The sequence below is a fragment of the Eurosta solidaginis genome, chromosome 3, assembly GCF_040869045.1.
Source record: "Eurosta solidaginis isolate ZX-2024a chromosome 3, ASM4086904v1, whole genome shotgun sequence".
NCBI lineage: Eukaryota > Metazoa > Arthropoda > Insecta > Diptera > Tephritidae > Eurosta > Eurosta solidaginis.
The window spans coordinates 193,103,431-193,128,073 of NC_090321.1; the positions used below are offsets into that span (position 1 = coordinate 193,103,431).

Below are 24,643 nucleotides of genomic sequence, written 5' to 3' on the forward strand. Positions count from 1 at the left end.
ATTTCCTTAAACACATACAAACAAAACCTTTCCTAAATACTATTTTTTTAAATAGAAAAATCAAGCATTTAAAATAAGGACACCGGCGTACGCCGGCGCGCCGCCCACGCCGCCGCCGCCGGTATATAATAGAGCCTACGCCGCCGCCGCCGATAAAGTGATCGGCGTAAACCTCTAATACATACATATGTATTTTGTTTTGATCTATATTATTTATTCGTTGTATAAACTGAAGCAACTCAGGCAAGATTCATGACTTAATATTTTTAGTGTTCCCAAACGTTTCAAAATTATCATCATATATATTATTTTTAATTGCTGTTTTTATGAACGGGTCCCTTTTTCGCTGTTATTTGGAATCAAATCTATAAATAAGGTCCTGGTTGTAAAGATGTAGATTCGGGCTATTAGCGAGCTTTGGGCAATTTTGATCGTAGTGCTTTTGTTTAGCTATATTTTATTAAAATAATTTGTTAAAAATAAACAATTGTGAGCACACACCTATTTGTACTATGGCACTATTGTGAATATTTGCACTGCATTACCGGCAGTTGCTATCATACGCCAGATGGCAGGCAAGCTGTATGTTTTAATAAATTGATAGAACAGCTGATTTCTGTTGATATTTGATAAGAGACTTTTATATTGGTTGCACAAGATGCGCATGGGTCCGGCTCGTAATATTAAATTGTAATATGAAAGTACAAATATATGCATGTATGTACTTCTACCTGTCAGTAAAAAATTGTAAGCATTTTTGTAATCGGAATAGTTTTTGTGTAACAAAGAAAGTCATTTGACACCCCTTCTCAAAACCCTTCTCAAAAAAATTGTCAAAAAACAATACCAATTTTGAAAGACTCTAAACTCAAACATAAACGAACCGGACTACAAAACTGTATATTCAAAATGTATCCTAAAATTCTAGATAAATAATTTGTGAAAACTTTTAAATAGCTTCCGCAAAATTCATAGCCCTATCACCACTCTAAATGCCCTAAAGTAAGGTTCTGCAAAAATTGAAAGTGATTGGCCTCTCGCATACGCAATGAGAGCACAATCGTGCTATGGTATGCAGATTCCTGCCCTAAAAACCGAGATAAATGACGGACTTAATCCCATCATAGAACGGTGCTCGTGGCAATTGTCTTGTCAACCACTACACACACTTCCAAACATAGAACTTTTACTCCTTCTCCTTAGTCTAAAAAGAAGGACCCCGTGTTATCTGAATGGTCGGAAAACTTCAGTTCAATTTCAAAACCTGGGAGAATTAAGCAGGGGTACCACAGGGTGTCCTTTCCACACTTCTGTTTAATTTTAACATATTAAAGCTGCCTTAACCAGCAGTAGGAGCTACTATCATTTCCTATGCTGACGACTACACGATAATGGCAACAGGACCTGGCCCTACAATAAACGAGTTAGTTTCTAAAATAAATTGCTATCTACCCAGCCCTTCTGGATGTTCCACCGACCAAATCCACGGCTCTGTTTACAAAGAGGAAGGAAAAGATGATGCACATATTGGACGTTCTCGTCGATAGCGTTACGCCAGCGACTGTCAGTCACCCAAAGCTCGTAATGGTAACGTTCGATAACACGCTTACCTTCAAGACACAAACCTCCAAAATTGTATCGAAAGTACAAAGTCGCAACAAGTCGTTTGCGGGCAGAACCCGGAGAAAAGATAAAGACACGCTGCTAACAACTTACAAATCAATTGGTTGGTCGCTCATGTGCTACTCGTCGCCATTATGGTCATCTGGCCTTAAAAACGCACGCGGGATAAGGCTGCAGGCCTGTCAAAATACTGCATTGAAACTGCCACGGAATATGTTCGTATGATATCTGAAAGAACTCTAAAAATAGAGCATAATGAAATGCTGAACAGACGTGCGTAAAGCTGGCAGACCCAAGTGCTCAAAAATAAGTTTAAATTGTTTGAGAATTAAGTGCTTTTTAGGTGCTATTTAGGGCCACAAAAGATAATTTAGGTGCTTATTTGGTTAATTAGGAATTATTTAGGTGCTTTTTAGGGCCACAAAAGATAATTTAGGTTTTCATTTAGTTTTCGAGATATTCGCAAAAAGTGTGGGTCTGCTAGCTTGATTAAGTTGCTGGTTATTTTGCCTATTTTCTGAAATTGAATAAAAAATTAATAAATAAAGAGCATAAAAAAAGCTTATGTTTTGCATTTTTAATAGCTGAGTTCTGTATTGCCGCGCTTGTCGTCACCAAAAACTGTGTTGACAAATTTTGTGTCGCGTCACGTCAACACAACTTCAACATTGTTTTAGCCAATACCAAAAAAGCGGCAACACCCGTCAATAGTTATCGACGTTGACAACGCCGATACCAATTCAATATCGTCGACACTAATTTTCTCACTATTGACAACCGTAATAGGGGTAAATGAAATTTAAGTTGTGGGTCTGCTAGCTTGACGTAAAGCTAGCAGACCCACACTTTTTGCGAATATCTCGAAAACCAAATGAGCACCTAAATTATCTTTTGTGGCCCTAAATAGCACGTAATTCTCAAACAACTTAAACTTATTTTGGAGCAGACCCAAGTGCCAGCTTTACGCACGTGCTGTTTTTGCTAAATTGTCAATAACCAGGACCTCCCAACAAATAACTGCTTGATATAGCCCCGCTTCCAAGGGCTATAAGGAAACATTTCTGCAAGCCCTATGATGAGATACGTATAAGCATAAAAGGCCCTAAGCCTAATCCACATAAAATCGGTAAACACCTTTCTAGAACGTGCCTTGGACCCCGTTATCAATATACCCTATGTAACCCTTGCCGAAGACGAAAGCAGACTACCAAGAGGGACACGAGTCATTCTGGCCCAACGTAGTTCTAGAATCTAGATACTGTAATAGGTTAAACTCTTACTTGTCGAAAATCAATGCCCCCCAAATGACACCAACCATCTTTTCAATTGTAATGTGGTACCTACGCCTCTAACACCAATCTCTCTATGGCCCGCCCCTGTAGTCATCAATAAGTGCATTTAACCGTTTCAGAAATATGTTTAAGCTCTTCTGAAATACATTGAGGTTTTATAAAATAAAATTACAGTTTTTTGAAATACATTTACTCTTTTCGGAAATAAAATTGGACCAAGTATGGGTAGGTTTTAGAGGTTTACGCCGGTCACTTAATCGGCGGCGGCTGCGTAGGCTCCTTATATACCAGCGGCGGCGGCGTGGCCAGCGCGCCGACAAAGTGATCGGCGTAAACCTCTGAATTGAATGGCTGGACTTCAGAGTATCACATTGTCCACAACTAATAAAAATGGAAACATACTGCTGACGTCAATGGTATGTTTAACGATCCGGAACAATATCATTAACTTGCCGATGAAGTTCTGGGAGGGTTTTAAAGCGAAAATTAAAAAAAAGAAAAGTATTTGGAAAGGTTATGTTTATATGTATTTAAGGAAATCGACGTTTCGGCCATTTCGGAAATATCCGCGGTTTTTGCCTCAAAATCTCGTGGATCGTTCAACAAATTCGGGAGTAGCTCCTTGCGGAGAGAGGGAGAAATACACACACATAGTCACACTTTTGTAGCGTAGTTTCACCGAAGAAGATGTTCTGGGCTAACTCTAATACCCGTCGTCTGCACGATTTCTTTAAATCATTTGTGGCTATATGCTGGTCACGCATAAAGGCGACGTACGGTTGCTATCAATTATCTACTAATAGACACGACTCTCGTGGCACAGTTTTAACGATTAGCATCAATGCTGGCTTATTGTTGATCGCGCCAAAGGGCGCCTTCAGTTCTTTCGGCTGTTTCTAAGAGCTACAATTCCCGACGTGCGAACAAAAGAAATCCCGACCACCAGTCACTACCAGGCATCCTGGCCCTTATACCATATGCCAGCACAGAAGCCACAGGACTGCGACTTCGACTCATACCTTCGTCGACGTTACTTTCCTAGAAGCTCTAGGTGTAGCTCCGAAGACTTTCTGACGGATGTTTTTGTCGCGATATGCTTCCGAGCTACACCAAAAACGCCTTGAAACGTTAGGGAGTAGCTATTCGGCCAAGGATGCCGCCCTCGAAATCAAAAGTAGCCTAAGAGGATATCATTGCGTAACACATGGGTGAAAATATTATAACCCTACAAGGGTGAAGATCGTATAATCCTTGACGCATCTACATAATTTAACCTTTACAAGGACCATGGCTAAAAGTTTTAAAATGTAGACCAAAATTTGCAGACGTTTGTGTTCGATACATTGACCTCAGTAGTCTTTGTTTCCGGCCTTATGATATAACAGCTCATTATGGATAACCACCTTCAGTTTTCAGCAAGTTCGACTATCGCCTACGTTAGGCTAGTAGAACACCCGGACATTTGTTCGACTGTCTTGAGAAAGCTTTTGCTTCGCCACTTGGAGTGTTCTTGAGAAGGACAAAGCCTAACCTGGTTAAAAATGTGCCTACGTATTCACATTTGTAACAGGAGACGTCACGTTTTGGTCATATTTAAACATGGTTGATAGGCTATATCCAATGTTATTCACTCCAAGGGACTAGTTGGGGATAGGGCCGCCAACTTTAGGAAATGTCAAACCGGGAGACTTGAGTGTTGAATGATGAAGTGTGAAAATCAAAATTAAGATTTCAGACGCTATTTTATAGTTCAGCAAATAAAGTGATTTTTCAAACCCTTCTCATACGTGTTGAAGATATATGCAACTTAAGTATGAGCTGAGAATCTTTTCATAGGAGAATTTAAACCACTGGAGCCTACTAAGGATTTTGCATCACTGATTTCGCTTATTCTTTCAGCCAATCGGGATATAAAATTCGGCACCTTTTTCGGTTAACTTGCTTTTTTAACAACTTGAGGACAATTTGAAAATATGTTCGACTTGGGAAACTTTATTTAAATTCATTGTACTTTATTAATTTTATGATAAAATGCTATTACTTAGAGCGAGTTGTTTTTGTTTACTACAAACTTTAGTCTGCATTTGCATACGCAACGTGCTTGAAAAGTAAATAAAAATAAAACAAAAACCTTCTTCAAGCGTAAACAATAACAAAAATACATAAAAACCTGCAATGAAAACAATCCCACAGTGAAAACGGCACATAGAATTTAATTATTTTGTTTATGCTAAAAAACTATTTTGCTTCTCTAGCGAATTTGTTTACTTGTTAAACGCATTCTTGTGTGTGTTTTTTTTTTCAAATATGCATAAAAATTACAATGTACACTGAAAAAAAGGTTTGACTACCAAGTGCTCGTGAAATTGAGTAATCATGCAGGTGTACGAACGGAAACCAATTTTTTGAAGTTAATTAGAGCTCGCTTAGGGGTTGAAGTTAAACCACAAAAGAGATAGCTTTAGATACTAGAAACAAATATTTCCGGGCTTCTTATTGGTAACAACCTATTTATAATCGTCTTAATATCGATACAAATAATTATCGTTGACTTATCGGTACATAATCGGCTCGTTATTGCCGATTTATTGGCTTCTTATTGATTTTTTAACCGCTTGTCTTAGAAGGTTTACACATTTGTCCTCGATTTTATATGTATTTAAGTTTTATGGGTATCTGTATCATAGTTTTATGAGTATCTGTATCATAATAAGGCGTCGCCATAAGTCATCGTTAACAAATCGATAACATGCCGATAAAAGACTGGTAGTACTCCGATAGGAAACCGACAACTTTTGGATAGCAAATCGATATATTTTTGATAACGAAACCGATAAATTTTTCATAACGCAATGATTTTCCATAACTAGCGATAACAAATTGGTAACACTCCGATAACAAATCTATAAACTCCTCGGAACAAATTAATATTCTTTTTTTAATTTATCGGTAACTAAGTAAGTAATCCCTAACTTTTTGATAACAAATCGATAACACTCTGATAAAAAATTGATAAGAATCCGACAATAAATCGACAGCATACTGATAGCATATCGACAATTTTTCGATTATAAATCCAAAACTTCTCGGTAACTAATCGCCAGACACCCATTTTAATAGCTATTTTTTTCCTTTTTGAATCGAAAAAGGCCGGTGAAAACTTGTCCTAGGTAAAAGTTTATGTGTCCCCAGGGATACCCATACCATTTTCATGACGAATCCGTTTTTTTTTCGGACGTTTTTTCAAAAAAATCCACAAGTAAAAAACATTATATTAATTTTATAAGTCCGAAAATTTAAATTAAATCCAGTCTTCTGTTTTTTAGGACAAATAAAAATATCGCATGAAATAATATAATAAAGTAATAAAGTTCAAGAAAAATTTAAATAGATAAAATAAAATTTAAAAAAAGTAACAAAATAGAATAAAGTAAAATAAAATTTATAAAATTAAATAAAATTAAAACGATTTTTAATCAGGGCTCCAACTGTTATCCCGTCTACAATAAAAAACCTTTGAAGGAGCCGTTCCATAGGAGCCGTTCCATAGTTATAGAGCCGGGCGTTTATTCTGTCTTTAAAAAATAAAAGTTCGGTTTTAACTTTTATTTTCGGACTTATAAAATAAAAGTCCGGATTTAATGATTTCTTTACGATAAAAAAATAATAAAAAAATTAACTTTTTCTGAAGGTCTTTTATTGTAGACGGAATAACAGTTTGGGCCTATGATTAAAAATCGTTTTAATTTATTTAAGTTTTTAAATTTTATTTAACTTTATTCTATTTTGTTACTTTTTTTAATTTACTTTTATTTATTTAAATTTTTCTTTGCACTTTATTACTTTATTATATTATTTCATGCGATATTTTTATTTAAGATATGGAAAATTAGGGATTGTTTTAGCTTCCGTAGGTAATTTCACAGAGGTTATCTCATATCCCTGATGCCAATATGTATTACACCTTACCCATTCTCTAGTACTCCATACAATACATATACATATCAATAACACACACTACGCCTGCATTTATAATCTATATGTATCCCCTATATATCATACCTCTTACAAAAACTATACTTACGCTCACACATACATCTTACGCTTACATACAGGATTTCCCCATACCGTGAGTAAAGATGTTTGCCAATCAAAAATTTAATTTTAATTTTTGAAATCCTTTATTTTTTCTAAGTGTGACATTGTATATATTGTTGTTGTATCGTAACACACCATCTGGCTGTTACCTAGAGACCTGTTCCCTCAGCTAACGTTTCCGCTGCCCAAAGTCAGTAGCGTCAACAACATAAAAATTCAAACGAAAACCAGACGTGTTGACAGGCCCCCATGTTTTGTAGCCAATGACTACTCAATGCGGAAGCGGTTCAACATACGTATGTACATACATAACAGTGACCAAATAAATATTTTTTATGCAATACATATTTATTTAGAATATATGGGGTATTCCATCCCATTTCGACCAATTTTGAACCCGACCCCTTTTAGAATTGGCTGAAAGTTTTTCTTCTTTTTCTAGCTTACGAAAGACGTTTTTCAGAATTTTTTCAAATTTTTTCATCCAACTCAAAAAAAGTTATGAATTTTTAAAAAAACACTGTTTTTGTTTTCAAAAATTAGCCGTTTGGGATCTTTCTTTTTTTTAAAATTTGTTTTTAAATGTACTTTTCGGAAAAAATACAAAAAAATTTTTAAAGTTTTTTTTTTCAATTAAATAAAAGAAAAAAAAAATATCGGCCAACTCCGGGATTAGTGGGGATGATTGCAGAATTGATTGAAGTTTTTTATGACAAAAAAAAAAGGCGAAATTGGAAAAATCTCGAAAAACTAAAAAATTACAAAAAAAAAAACTTTAAAAATTTTTTTGAATTTTTTCCGAAAAGTACATTCAAAAGCAAATTTTTAAAAAAAAAGGATCCCGAACGGTCAATTTTTGAAAAAGTTATAGCATTTTGAAAACAAAAACGGTATTTTTTAAAAAATTCATAACTTTTTTTGAGTTGGATGAAAAAATTTGAAAAAATTCTGAAAAACGTCTTTCGTAAGCTAGAAAAAGAAGAAAAACTTTCAGCCAATTCTAAAGGGGTCGGGTTCAAAATTGGTCGAAATGGGATGGAATACCTCATATACATACGTAATATGTAGGTGAATTTGCGGTTGTTGCCGCTTTGTAAACAATATCTAATTTTACACCCGCACTTACTCAACGAAATCCTTCCTCCGTTGAATGTTGTTTACATCTTCGACCTATCTATAATAGCTGTGTTTTTTTTACATCTAGAGACGTTTACGCTTAAACTTTATATGGACTGCTAAGCGTCAAACTTTATCTACTCTTCTGAAATTGCCGCGCATAAAATTAGTACTACTAAATTTCAATACGCATTATACTCAGATTCAACTGAAATATGTGTCTATGTTTCACCTCTTAAAATGGTATGTGTCCATAATTCATCGCAACTGATTCAGCTATATGTTATACACTATGGCAATCAGAGGGTCGTGTCTCCGCTTTTCGGTACACCCTGTGCTGTAGCTAATTATTTAACCACTGCCGCTAGATGGGTATCCTAAGCATTATCTAAGCGAATTTCTTTTTTCGCCCAGATCATTTTGATATATGGAAGTCTATCTCGATTAGTTTATGCCGTTACGGGGTACCGTTATGCGAAAAAATTAATATACTCTGTGAGCTCTGCTCAGCTGAGTATAAAAATAGTTAAAATAAAGTGAAATAAAATAGAATAAAGTAAAATAAAAATCAAAGAAAACATTAAATTAAATTAATAATTAATAAAATAAGATTTAATAAACTAAACTAAAACAAAATACTATAAAAAAAATTTAAAAAAAGATATTAAAGAAATTAAACTAAATTATATTAAGTCAAATTAAATAAATTAAATTATATTAAATTACATTAAATTAAATTAAATACATTTTTTGTTTTTTAATAGTTTAGGATTTTCTATCGAAAAATTTTCGATATGTTATAAATATCGTCGGTCCAATGCCAAAGTCACGAATGTGCATATTTATAAAACTAAATAATGTTAATTGAAAAATTTTATTTTTTTAATTTTTTCAAAAAAAATGCACATTCGTTGTTTTGGCTTTGCAAAATTTGACATCTTTATATATAAAAATCACGTGTCACATCGTTTGTCCGCGATGGACTCCTAAACTACTCAACCGATTTTGAATTTGTTTTGCACCCCGTGTGTGGTTTGATCTAACTTGAAACATAGGGTAGGTCAGGGCCGTAGAGAGAAAATCCGGGCCCGGGACTAAACAATTTGCGGGCCCCCTATAAAAAATCCACTAATAAATTTGATTAACTTGAATTAATGACGTCTCATGAATCATTATTGATGGATTACATCGAAAAAATTGTTGCCACATCAGCTAAATTATTTTTTGGACTAAGAGCTGACAATAAAATTAACACAGAATATTTACTATTTATACTATTTTATTGTAACGTAGAAATACAATTCTCTTTTAGCAGCCACATATTTTTTAAATAATCTGCTCTAGTTATTTGGTAACATTTTAATACATTTCTGATTAATTTAATGATGATTATACATTTTAATTATTCAATATAGAAAGTTCGGATATCAAAGAGTGACTTTTCTTGCTTTTTTCGCTGCAAAATTTTTATGATAATATCAAAATTTAACTGTCTTGCCAAAACACCACAAAGCGTGGCAAGTCCTGAAACTCGCTCTTGATATGAACACGATTTATGAAAGTTTTTTATTCTTGAAAGGACGTTGAAGGAACGTTCTGCACTAGCTACAGTGACAGGTATAGTGCAAAAGATTCGTAAAGCAACACAAATGTTGGGGAAAATCGTATACAGATTTTGAGCATATGTAGATGGCATTTATCAATTCCAATGGTGACAGAACTTTATCAAAATTTGCTTCGTAAATGTGTTTCAAGTGAATTATTTCGCATTCTAAGCTTTGAGAAATATCCAAATTGTATTTTTCGACAAATTTTGCTGCGCTCGCCCGAACCGTAGTTTCATCCATGTCTTCAAATTGTCACAAAAGGGAAAACGTCTCGTTCAAATTTCTCATAGCTGCAAATCGTTCAGTAATGCCAGTGATTACCGAATCGACGATGTATTGTTTTTAAAATCAGACTCTAGATCATCCGTCATCATCCCATTTCCATTATCTTCAAACCGTCTTTTGGGTTTTCTCTTTCGAATGTCCGGTAACTTTGGCGAGATGTTCAATTTAATTGCAACTGTTTTGCATTCGTTTAAAATTGATTCCCATTGGTTCCTGATCAACTTCAAATCAGCTAATAAGGCATCTAGATGTCGGACCTCAACATCTATGGTGGCGTCTCTAGCTTGGAGGACCATGTTTCTTTCATTAATGGTAGTCAGTTTTTTGAACCAAATTGAGGACAGCAAGATACATTCTAACTTGTTGATGTACTTGAAAATACCGGTAGCATTGCCGTATGCTTGCGCAGTCAAATTTGGCTGAAAGACTATGAAGAGAGCTCGGTACATTTTTTTGAGGATGTCCCATCGTCACACCTGGTCCACCTTTATGGCGATATCTCGAAACGGTGTCCACCTGTGGAACTAAGCATCACTCCCTTTTAAAATACTCATTAACACCTTTATTTTGATACCCATATTGTACAAACAAATTCTAGGGACACCCCTGGTCCACCTTTATGGCGATATCTCGAAACGGCGTCCACCTATGTAACTAAGGATTACTCCCTTTTAAAATACTCATTAACACCTTTCTTTTGATACCCATATTGTACAAATAAATTCTAGGGTCACCCCTGGTCCACCTTTATGGCGATATCTCGAAACGGCGTCCACCTATGGAACTAAGGATTACTCCCTTTTAAAATACTCATTAACACCTTTCATTTGATACCCATATCGTACAAACGCATTCTAGAGTCAACCCTGATCCACCTTTATGGCTATATCCCTAAATGGCGTCTACCTATAGAACTATGGCCCACTCCATCATAAAATACTCTTTAACACCTTTCATTTTATACTCATATTGTACAACCAAATTCTAGAGTCAACCCTGATCCACCTTTATGGTGATATCCCTAAATGGCGTCCACCTATAGAACTATGGCCCACTCCTTCATAAAATACTCTTTAATGCCTATCATTTGATACACATGTCATACAAACACATTCCAGGGTTTCCCTCGGTTCATTTTCCTACATGGCTATTTTCCCTTATGTTGTCACCATAGTTCTCAACTGAGTATGTAATGTTCGGTTACACCCGAACTTAACCCTCCTTACTTGTTATTTATAGTATAATTCAAGCGTAGTGCTTGAGGAGGGAATTTTTAAACCATTTTTAGGGAGAACATTGCCCTGTAGCTCTGCAGGTTAGCCACTAGTTATGAGAGTTCTTTTGCCCGTTGTACCACGGGTCACCTTGGGGCAAGCCCCGCCTATACACATTATGTGCCCTTTTAGCATTGACATGGATGTGGCGTCCCACAAACGTAACAAATTAAACACCTACCACTCACTGCAGACTTTAGAGGTACGCTTTTTCTAAACATGCCTTGAGAAATATCCACTTTAGAGGCATGATAATGGGGTCATGCTAGAACAACAGGATTTTTCATGTATTTTTTTTCTGTCTAGGGGTCAAGCTGCCATAAAGATATGAGTCATTAACCACTATTTTTCAATAAAAGTGCATGTTTTTCTGTATTCTCAAGAGATATATATGCACATAAATCGTGCTGAAGCATATTATAGTCTCAGATAACCATTTCGTTTTCATCCTGAAGGAAATTTCCATCCCGAAAAACCACAATTTCGCCTTAAACAGTAACGGTATGAAAACGCTTCTAGCAAAACAATAAACATTATGAAACTTCAAAAATCCCCAAATACGTCAAAAATGTTTGAGTGGAACTACCTTCTTTTTTATATCATGCTTCAGACACCTAAATTTCGAATAAAGCTCTAAGTGGTGGTTTTGCAAGGTTAGCTTAGGGTGAACTGGCTGGTCCGTGAGGACCTCATACATATATGCTGAATAAGTCCATAGTGTTATCAGAAGTTTGCTCATCGACCGAACTACAAAAACCCTATCAGAAACCAGGAACTATGTTCTCCCATAACCAGCACTTCCTACATCCGCTATCACTGCCAAGGTCTAATTTAAAACCACGTCACTTCAGAAAGCAGTGTTCAGTCAGAATACTCACCATGAGCCTATAGTCAAATTTTTTTTACTTTTTAGAGTATATTTGTTAATCTAAGGTTGTGTAGGTCATGATCTTCGCCACTTTACAGCTCGGCACCTGGTTCCACGCCTTTCCTGCTTGGTCGATCATATGCAGCTCTCGCCTTCTTTTAATATCGCTTAATCTGGTTGGAACGTCTACGGTACAAGCTTCGAATGATGCGCCCTTTTTAGCTAGCTAATCCGTTTTTTCATTTCCATCTATTCCCGGAGACAAAATATGGATCTATATTTCTCTCTATCCCTATTCTTTCCAGGAATTGATTACACTCTAACACGCTTTCGGAAGTTGTCCTATCAGCTATTATTGCCTTAATTGCTGTTTGGATGTCAAAAGTTGACGCGGCTGCAGTTTAAGCTATGTTGTTCCAGTGTTTCTACTATTTGCTTACGGCCACTATTTCCGCCTAAAAAACGCTACTGTGATCAGGCTGCAGCAACTGTTTGTTACCGGATCAGCACAGTATACCGCAGACTTCACGCTAACCATCCATCTCTATTGTGGCTCTAAGAGTCAATTCGAAACGCAGGTAGGGAACTGGGTACTCTGTCCGTCCAATATTTGATGACGCTATACTACTAGGGCCGTAGGTCTGCGCTCGAGTTGCACCGAGGCATTAAGTTGCATTTATAAACTCGTATGCTCTCCATCAGGTCTACAGGTGGAATGTGCAGAATGGCATACAGTGCAGTCGTTGGGGTTGTTTTCAGGGCTCCCGTTATGCTAAGCATTAGTAGCCTACATATTCCCTCTAATTTGTTCAGGTACGTTCGTTTTTGAGTGGCCGTCCACCTAACAAGGATTCCATAGTATACGATGGTCTTTAAAATAGCTGTAAATATCCAGTAAGATAGAGGGCGATAGACCCCATGTACGACACAGCATTATTTTACATCTATAAAGTGCCGCCGAAACAAGTCGCGGTACAAGTTTCTCCTGCAGGGTCCCACCACCTAGCATATGCCAAGACCAATTCGGGATCTTACACCTTCTAGTAAACAAGACCATATCCGTCCTCTCCGCGTTGGTGCTCAACCCGACATTAGATGCCCACATATATATATCCCGTAGCGCTCGATCCGATTTGCAAAGGCATGGACAAAATGAAATAAGTATGAGTTTTCTATATGGTGGCAAGATTGCCGTACTCATTTTCTACAAAACTATCGTTATCGAATTATGAATGTGAAATCAATCATTTTGTGTCAACAAAGGTGAAAAATAATTTTAAAAAAATATCAAATCGTTAAATTTTTTATTATACATGTTAAATTCGAAATCAAAATTTCTAGTGTGGAAAAAAACTAAAAAATAGGTAAAAATTTAAAGGACAGTTTTGTAAGGAAAGAGAAAACGCGAGTGTATATTACACCGAATATTTATTAAGTTCTAATGCAAAAAAAATTGGGAAGCTACTGGGAAAAACTTAAACGTGTAAGGAAAATAAAAATGCAAAAAATGATTAGGTTTAGTTGTGCTCCGTGGAATTAAAATGATTATACATATTTAGTATTCGACCGGAAATACCGAAGTCCACCGAACTGTAAAAATATAAACTGTTGCAAGAGTGTAAAATGGTAAAAGTCTAGAACAGGGGTCGACTGCTTATACGCATCGAAAAATAAATGACCCAGTGTAATTTGGCGGTTTGTCGTTAATATCATTTGAACGAGTTAAAATTTTTATTTTCCGCCGGATTATTCTTGTCGAGGTCAATACGCGTCTCTTGACACCTCTTGATATTTTTGGACGCGTATAAGCAGTCGAGCCCTGTTCTAGACTTTTACCCGTAAAATTGTTAACGTATACAGATGATATTTATAAAATTAGTTCTAAAAAAACATACTCTGAGTTCTGCCTGCTACCAATTCAATAAAAATTTGTCTTGTGTTGAAAGATGAACAAGATGTAGTTCTGGCAAATATCACATAAATAATTGGCACATTCTGTGAAGTGCATCGTTTATTCAGGAATCAGCCTAAATAGCGAAAACAATGCTAGCGTAGAGATCCAACTCTTGCCAATAAGCTCTATTTTAGATATATACGGAATTTGCGAAATAAAGTCTTGTCGACGAATATAGATCAACATTTTTAAGTCTCTCGCTATATCTGGTAAATGTATGTTTCGGAATCATAGACCGAAGATGATATTGCGCGAAAATTTGCAATGTATGTAAAATAAGACCAGCGTCAAAAGCGCGCTGGTCAATAGATCTCTTAGATTTTGAATTATCGCACAGTTTTAAGAAATTTCCAAGTGCTAGGAAAATAAAATGTGAAGGTTTTTGAGGTGCACCGCATTATCCCGACTTTCAGAAACAGAGCAACATTAAAAAATCCCGAGAGACACAATCGAGACTGCCCAGAAATAACTCAAGGTGTAGTAAAATATCGGATAGACACAATTCAAACAACTTTTTTTGTATAGGAATCACTCTGCCGAAGCCAAAAGTAAAACCAATATGTACATACGAGCCTGACTCGTGCGCATCTTGCGCAACCAATATAAAAGTCTCTGATCAAATATCAACAGAAATCATCTGTTCTATTAACTTACAGCTTGCGCTGCCATCTAGCGTATAATAGTAACTGCCGTCAATCAATTAAAACTTACAGCTTGCGCTACCATCTAGTGTACAATTGCAACTGCCGGTAATGCAGTGCAAATATTCACAACAGTGACATAGTACAAATAGATTTCTCTCTCCATCTTTACAACCAAAACTTTATTTATAGATTTGGATTCCAAATAAGAGCGAAAAAGGGATCCGTACATAAAAACAGCAATTAGAAATAATATATATGATATGTAGCTCGCTTCGCATAATTCTTTTCGGAGCCCGAAATTAGACGCGGATTGCCTTCATGTCGTTAAATCTAAAAGCACTAAAATGAAACCTACTGCTTTTTAATTATTTTTTTTTCATAGAATAGTTTGGTTTTGACGGTGTTAATGCTTTTATATCATTCTTATAGTAAAATGTTATTATAATATTTGTTTGATGTTAAAATATAACATTTATATGCATGGTTCAACTATATGGTTGGCTAATCTCTACAGCAACAACATACCATTGCTCAGATTGTCAAAATCTGCGTGTTGATATTAGGCGAATGGAATGGAATGAAAACATAAAACCTTGCAGTTATTGTGGGGAAATATTGCGCTAAATTAATGAATAAATAAATAAATTAGATGGATTTACTAAAAACATAACTTAAAGTCATGTGAAACTATTTTTTAATAAAAAATTTACCACCACGGCTGTAAATAATTGTCAATATGTTGGTTACATTTTGCGTTTGCCATCTCCTTTTGACAATCCCAACTCCAGTGAAATGAAAAAATATAAAATCAGCTGATGAGATGAGCAATACATGTTCTGTGAAGTGATAAAATGAATTTTTTTCATACATTGGAACACATTTTTTTAATACTTATTTTCTTTCTGGCTTTCTTGCCTTGTTAAACTGATTTACTATTTTTTTGGTTGGGACATTCGAAACATAAAACAAATTCATGGTTAATATTTAAACAATAGTCAAGCTCTAGGCCAAATCAAATATATAGAATAAACCATAAAATGATTATGTGTAAACATATATTTGTAAATTTTTATTTATGTCGATATTTCGGCTTCATTCTGAAGTCATCGTCAGGAACCATGGAATGCACCTGGTTGTTTTATCTTTAAATTTTATTGTTTAACTATTCATTTTTAAGGTAAGGAGTAATTTGGTGTCGCAGAAGTCAATTGGCATCAAAATTCCTAAAAGGCAGTAAGTGAACTTTACTGCCTTTTCGCTATGGACGGCAGTACCCACGGCTTAGTCCCATATATAGACCACTTTTTCCGTGTACAATTGTTTTCTTCACAGTTAAAGAGGAAAAGGCTGCTTTCCATTTTTTGTAGTCACTTACAAAGACTACGCTTACACTTACACTTTAAGCTTACATTCAGCATTCCGTGTAGAAAGATGTCCCCATACCGTTAGATAGATGTTTCCACATCAAAAATTGTGTGATCTGTGTGTAATTGTAAATCTGTGTGTAATTGTATCAACTTTCTTCTCATTTGGTGTTTATTGGGTTGCATTTATTAGGAACTAATGAGAATAAGGTGCGCTTATCATTTCTTGTTACGCCTGTTCTCTATTATAAAATCTTATCGAAAAAATGAGCCTTCATACATACATACATACACATAACGATAAGACAATTGAATAAGTGCGATATAGTATTTTTTCAAAATTTTAAGCGATAGAAGTGCTGTTTTCTGCGAGGTGTGCGTATATTTAACTTTTTAAGAATGTATACATAAATATTATTAACAATCAATATTTTTAATAAAACTTAATTATATTGCGTGTAAATATTTAAATTAATGGTGTTTGTAGTGTATCTATGTAAATAATATATGTATTTATGTGAAAAATATATAGTATCCACATATGTACTTCATGGGTTTAGATTTAACATTACTAATTAACATTTATGTACATACACATACACATTTGTAGACATGTAATATAAACAAAACACATATTCTATAAAGTGCACTTAGTTATTCAAAATTAACCAAAATAGTTGACACAATGTCAATGTTGCATAAACAGCGCACACTCGAAAACGTGAACACACCAAAACTTTAGTATATATTTTTGTGCATTGATTATTCTTAAAACGCAGTATCCACATAATAAGAAACGCTCAGGTAAAATTTGGAGTATATTTATTGTGTGAAAAATAGTAGCGGCCATGTAGTTTTTTACATTTGTCTTATCTCTCCTTTCTCATATTCGAATTGAAAATATACTGCAGTTAAATAAAATACACTAAATGTGAAATCCATTCAAAGAACCCAAAAACACAGTCACTTGTGTCCCTGGTATTTGACCGACTGTGTTCTACAGGGTCGTTGATCAAGAAATAATGAGAAGCACATATATTTATTGGCGAAACCTGTAGTGGAATTCACAAACTTTTTTAACCACATTTGCCATCGCTTTATTTGCGAATCGATAACTATAACGATTTCGTTATTCAGTAACTATTTTGTACCGATATTTGTTTATAGACGATCAGCTTTGTTGTTAAATAAACGGCAAGTAAATTGGAGTAAATTGGCTACGTTAAAAATCACGAAATTAATATTTCTGACAATTTTAGTTAAAAAAGAAAAGCGGAACTTTAATTAAATACTTTCAAACACGAAAAACTGCTTTATTTATAAATCAAATGGCTTTTGAGTACTTGGCGTACGTTTTATAGCAAGATGAACATTTCGCTCCACTTTTTGTCGCATTCGGCTTTTCCATGCAGCTTTAAAACCTAGATCCCGCTAATTCTGGAGTTTCCATCAAACAGTGTTGTTGTACGGCTTCTTTGAGTGCTTGTTGACGCCATTCTATTTTAATATGATAAATTGGTTATGTCGAGAAATATGAAAGGAATACCGCATTTCCACATTTACTTACCTTTTATTAAAATAGGTAAAAATTTGCACAATAATGACTTTTAAAAGCAGTTAGTATACGGAATTAATTTATTTTTGGCATTCCTTTTGTGCTTTCTGCATTTTTCAGGCTTCGTTAAGCTGTGTTGCCACCTTTCTATTATTAAAACGAAATTGAAATGTCAACTATTTCGAGTTGTTGAAACTAAGTTAGTGAATATTACAATCGATAAAGAAAGCGACAAAATCGTTAAATAAAATCTCGACAAATCGCATTGAATTCCACTACTGGACTCCCTGTGCACGTTTGCTAAAAATGAGAGGTGGATACTAACTATTTAACAACCGAAATTTTTCTTTAGCGTTTTTCATTTCCTCCCATGTGGATACCGCCCGTGAAAGTGAAAAAAACCCAGACATAGTGAATTCATACAATTGGCGAATTTTTGAAAATCCGTACACAATAGTAACCAGCCTCTATCACCTGTTCAATCGCTGTTCGATTACTTAAATCATTTGCCAATAGTGGTTTTCAATCATTTTTGTAAGCGACGCACAGTGGACCGAAATTGTTGGGACTTAGGACTTTAAATATACAATTTTGTATTCCGTGATCTTTTTCCATAATTTATTGTTATATAACATTTCTTCCTAAAACCTAATTTAAAAAAGTTATGACACTTTTAGTAACCGGGTTTCATATCGACATACCCTAACGAGCATATGTGTACATCTAGGTATTTTTTCCAATTTCCAGCAATTTTGGCTTCACTATTTCTCAATAAAAACATGTATCAAGGTCTATCCCAGAAGCTTTCAATTTTATTTTAAAAATGTGTGCAAAATTCGCGAAAACTCGTCGAATCTTAGAGGTTACACAGAATTAATAGTTGGCCATGAAATCAAAGTGACGCTTAGATTTGCTTGCTATAAAAAAGGTTACAAAGAGTTGATAGTAGGCCATTAAACAAAAGTTGAGAAAATTATTAAAGTTTTTGGGCATTAAGTTTTTGGAAGTGGAAGCAAAAGTAAGCAGTGCGCTTCGAACTAACTTAAATTGTAATAAAGGATCCTAATCATGCGACATAGATTTTTTTTGCTATAAACGATATTTTTAACAAATCAAGTAATAGATTGTTGTTCAAATTCAGAGAATCAAATCAATCATTAGTCATTAGCTTAAGGCTACCTTATTAACTTACTATCTATGACTCGCTGTTTTCGAAATGGATTGTGACAAATTTTGATTTATTTGAAAAATTGAAAGAATGTGGCTATATTAAAGAATATATATTTTTATACAATTTTATTAAATCCAAAATTTTAATACATCTTAATGGTAAACATTTGAACAGTTTAAAAGCCTTTTGCTCAAAATACTGCTTCAATCTGCATAGAAGGTGGAAAAAATCAGGATCCAAAAATCAAGTGTTTAAAGATACGAACAGTAACTCTCTGTAACCAAGAAGCAAGTACTTGGCCAGATTATATAAAAAAAGCTACCGATGAATCCAGTTTACACAGCACATCTACTAAGCTTTTGACTACAAAAAAATCTATAGGAACCTCCACCAATATAGCTCCTCCAAAAACCTTTCAAAGAATTAGGTAACAAACAAAAGAAGAGACGCATTGAAGTGCTCTCCAATATTTATTCAAATGATGAAATATCATATCTGAATACTTAACTAAAAATCCTCAAGATGTAGATAAAGTAAAAAATTTACATTTCCAAAACAAAAAACAAGTCTCATTTTCATCGGATGAAGATTTCGGCTTAGCTTTATCACTGAAGTTATCTAAATGGCAATACAACATTTTAAGAAAACGTATGCATGAAAAGGCTGAGGGCATACTTCCTTCATATTATAAAATCCAAGGAGAAAAGCAGGAATTTTATGTGCCTAAAAACGATATAACATTAACAGATGGTGGTGCTAAAGTTCGGTTGCAGTCACTTTTGAATCTAACAGTAATAAGGCTATTGAAAACGATAAAGTTGGAGGGTAATGAATGCCAAAATTCAACATTAACAAGTAAATGGGGATTTGATGGTGCTTCGAGTCAAGCCAATTACAAGCAAAAAATTAGCACTTGTGATGATATCGAAAACGATTCTTGTCTTTTAATGGGAAGTTTGGTACCGATTAAATTAGCTTCTGAGGAGAAGGTTGTTTAGGAAAATGAATTTCCGAATTCGACATATTTATGTCGTCCCATTTTTTTTTCAAATTTGTGAAAGAAAACAAATGTACTATCACTCAAGAAAAGAGTGCGATTCAATTCGAAATCGACAATTTAAAGGAAAAAAAATGTGAAAAAGTTAAAGCCAGTCACTCATTAGTAAGTACTAACCATGATTGATGGAAAAGCTTCATCAATTTTGAGTGATACATCCACGCAACGTTGTAACATATATAAGACTACCCCAAAAGAGATGAATGACCTCACTTTAATTTTTAACATAGACGTTGATACTGACATTTACAAATATGGGTTGACATTAAAACTACCGCCTCTATAACTGGTGTTAGTGAAAATCTCATTCAAAGATTCTCTACAATATTAGGGGCACTTTCATGTGGGTGTCCAATAGATGTACAAAAGTTCAACATGTACGTCAGAGAAACCATTAGAGTTTACGTCGAACTATATGAATGGTATTACATGCCTTCAAGTATGCATAAAATTTTAGTACACGGTGCTTGAATAATAGAGCATTTTGGTTCCATTCCTATTGGAAAGTTGTCCGAAGAAGCCGCTGAATCCAGAAATAAAGATTTTAGAGCACATCGTCGAGACCATGCAAGAAAAATTAGCCGCAAAGCCACAAATGAGGACATTTTAAATAATTTGTTAGTTACTTCTGACCCATTTATTTCATCGAGGAGATCGAAATTACCTAGTAAGCATGAGGAAATATCTGAAGAAGTGAAATCTCTACTACTCCTACCGCAAAACCTCGACTATGATACAGAAAACTAAATATTTTAGCTTCTCAATTTTAATTGGGTATGCCGGCCACCGTGGTGTGATGGTAGCGTGCTCCGCCTACCACACCGAATGCCCTGGGTTCAAACCCCGGGCAAAGCAACATCAAAAATTTTAGAAATAAGGTTTTTCAATTAGAAGAAAATTTTTCTAAGCGGGGTCGCCCCTCGGCAGTGTTTGGTAAGCGCTCCGGGTGTATTTCTGCCATGAAAAGCTCTTAGTGAAAACTCATCTGCCTTGCAGATGCCGTTCGGAGTCGGCATAAAATCACGTAGGTCCCGTCCGGCCAATTTGTAAGGAAAATCAAGAGGAGCACGACGCAAATTGGAAGAGAAGCTCGGCCTAAGATCTCTTCGGAGGTTATCGCGCCTTACATTTATTTTTTTATTTTTTTTTTTTTATGAATATTCATACTACATATGAAACGCAACATTTACTTAAAATAATAAAAAAAAAATTTTTATTTTTTTTTTGGTCATATGTATATTTGGAGATTTCATGGACTATTGACCGATCGGATAATGTTTGCTTTTAATTACTCTTTTGGTACTAACGAACAAGTTGGAATAGTAAGCATCACATAAACAAAACAAAAATTAACGAACAAGCTGGAATAGCTAAGTTTTTGATTTGAACTTTTTTGGATTGTTAAATGTAAATTTAATATAAAAAAATTAAATGCATAATATGAATTATCAAATATTTTTGTTTTTAAATATTACCCAGAATTAAAAAGTGATTCGCAATACTAACTTTAAAAAAAAATACAAGAAACCAAAAAAAAAAACAAAAAAAAGAAAATATTTTTCTTTTTAAATTCTACCCAAAATTACAAAGTGATTCGCAATAGTAAAAATAAAAAAAAATAAAATAATAAAAAACGCAAACCTTTTCGAACCATGAGACCGGGTAAATTGCATAGTATATAACCCTAACTATATTAATAAATTAATCAAGTTTTGAGGAAATGTGAGAATAATGAGTTAGCGGTAAAAATGTGATTTTTCCCATACATAAAATTTTCATACTCAGTTGAGCAGAGCTCACAGAGTATATTAACTTTGATTGCATAACGGTTGGTTGTACAGGTATAAAGGAATCGAGTTAGATATAGACTTCCATATATCAAAATCATCAGTATCGAAAAAAAATTCGATTTAGCCATGTCCGTCCGTCCGTCCGTCCGTCTGTCCGTTAACACGATAACTTGAGTAAATTTTGAGGTATGTTGATGAAATTTGGTACGTAGGTTCCTGGGCACTCATCTCAGATCGCTATTTAAGATGAACGATATCGGACAATAACCACGCCCACTTTTTCGATATCGAAAATTTCGAAAAATCGAAAAAGTGCGATAATTCATTACCAAATACGCATTAAGCGATGAAACTTGGTAGGTGAGTTGAGCTTATGACGCAGAATAGAAAACTAGTAAAATTTTGGACAATGGGCGTGGCACCGCCCACTTTTAAATGAAGGTAATTTAGAAGTTTTGCAAGCTGTAATTTGGCAGTCGTTGAAGATATCATGATGAAATTTGGCAGGAACGTTACTCTTATTACTTTATGTCTGCTCAATAAAAATTAGCAAAATCGGAGAACGACCACGCCCACTTTTTAAAAAAAATTTTTTTAAATTCAAATTTTAAAAGAAAAGTTAATATCTTTACAGCATATAAGTAAATTATGCCAACATTCAACTCCAGTAATGATATGGTGCAACAAAATACAAAAATAAAAGAAAATTTCAAAACGGGCGTGGCTCCGCCCTTTTTCCTTTAATTTGTCTAGGATGCTTGTAATGCCATAAGTCGAACAAAAATTAACCAATCCTTGTGAAATTTGTTAGAGGTTTAGCTTCTAGGACGGTAACTGTTTTCTGTGAAAAAGGGCGAAATCGGTTGAAGCCACGCCCAGTTTTTATACACAGTCGACCGTCTGTCCTTCCGCTCGGCCGTTAACACGATAACTTGAGCAAAAATCGATATATCTTTACTAAACTCAGTTCACGTACTTATCTGAACTCACTTTGTATTGGTATAAAAAAGGAATACTGTACGTGGTATTACATATATGTATAAATAAACTAGCGGTACCCGACAGATGATGTTCTGGATCACCCTGGTCCACATTTTGGTAGATATCTCGAAAACGCCTTCACATATACAACTAAGGGCCACTCCCTTTTAAAACCCTCATTAATACCTTTAATTTGATACCCATATCGTACAAACACATTCTAGAGTCACCCCTGCTCCTCGTTTATGGCGATATCTCGAAAAGGCGTTCACATATAGAACTAAGGCCCACTCCTTTTTAAAATACTCATTAACACCTTTCATTTGATACCCATATCGTACAAAAAAATTCTAGAGTCACCCTGGCCCACCTTTATGGCGATATCTCGAAAAGGCATCCACCTATAGAACTAAGGCCCACTCCCTTTTAAAATATTCATTAACACCTTTCATTTGATACCCATATCGTATAAACAAATTCTAGAGTCACCCCTGGTCCACCTTTATGTCGATATCTCGAAAAGGTATCCACCTATAGAACTAAGGCCCACGCCCTTTTAAAATACTCATTAACACCTTTCATTTGATACCCATATCGTACAAACAAATTGTAGAGTCACCCCTGGTCTACCTTTATGGATATATCTCGAAAAGGCGTCCACCTATAGAACTAAGACCCACGCCCTTTTAAAATAATCATTAACACCTTTCATTTGATACCCATATCGTACAAAAAAATTCTAGAGTCACCCTGGCCCACCTTTATGGCGATATCTCGAAAAGGCGTCCACCTATAGAACTAAGGCCCACACCCTTTTAAAATACTCATTAACACCTTTCATTTGATATCCATATCGTACACAAAAGTTCTAGAGTCACCCCTGGCCCACCTTTATGGCGATATCTCGAAACGGCATCCACCTATAGAACTTCGGCCCACGCTCTTTTAAAATGCTCATTAATACCTTTTATTTGATACCCATATCGTACAAAATAAATTCTAGAGTCACCCCTGGCCCACCTTTATGGCGATATCTCGAAAAGACGTCCACCTATAGAACTTAGGCCCACTCCCTTTTAAAATTATCATTAACACATTTCATTTGATACCCATATCGTACAAACAAATTCTCGAGTCAGGCCTGGTCCACCTTTATGGCGATATCCCTAAATGGCGTCCATCTATATATCTATGGCCCACTTCCTCTTAAAATACTCTTTAATACCTTCCATTTGATACACATGTCATACAAACACATTCCAGGGTTACCCTAGGTTCCTTTTACAACATGGTGATTTCCCTTACTTTGTCTCCACAGCTCTCAACTGAGTATATAATGTTCGGTTACACCCGAACTTAGCCTTCCTTACTTGTTTTATTTGCTATAACTTTTTTGTTTAAGACTTTATGAAAAAATACTCATATATAAAAACGTCATGTAATGAGACTTAAAATCGATCCCCATCAAAGTTTTTGTGTTATTAACTAATATTTTTTTCATTTCCTTAAGTCCACTGAAAGCCAAATCCAGACCATTGTGCGACGGGTGTATTGCGTTATTTACAAATTTTCAAATTTTTGCTTAACTGGCTGCTCATATTTTATCTAATAACTAGATTTTAGAAATTAAAATCAATACGTAGTCTGATTTTCTGTATACCCAATTAAAAGAAAAGCTTATTTGAAATACAAATAGCGATTCATGGCATTTCAGTTTAATAACGGCGAGCAAAAAACAAACCTTTCTTCCATTCTCTGGCCATTCGCGACAGTCCTTCTCCCTGTCAACTATTATTTGACAGGTAGGCATGGCAATGGAGGGATAGAAAGATTTTTCACTTGTAAGAATTCACAATGAACCAAGATAACTAATGTAAATTCAACAGACCACTATTAAATGAGCTACATATGTACATATATGTGTAAGCGTAGTGAAATCTGTTTTTGATAATAATCACTTGAAA

General features: G+C 35.0%; 1 protein-coding gene across 3 annotated transcripts in view; it reads left to right on the forward strand.

Moving 5' to 3' along the window:
• kermit (PDZ domain-containing protein GIPC-like protein kermit) overlaps positions 1 to 24,643 on the forward strand; it is a 123,832-nt gene that overhangs the window by 94,107 nt on the left and 5,082 nt on the right. The window contains exon 1 of one of the 3 annotated variants that reach the window (XM_067774393.1): positions 16,456 to 16,500. The exons of 1 other annotated variant lie outside the window; for it this stretch is intronic. The gene's annotated coding sequence lies outside the window, so the exon portion shown is untranslated. Of the gene's footprint in view, positions 1 to 16,455; positions 16,501 to 16,905; positions 16,930 to 24,643 lie in introns of those variants that run through there. One more of the 3 variants, XM_067774394.1, reaches the window with a different exon arrangement.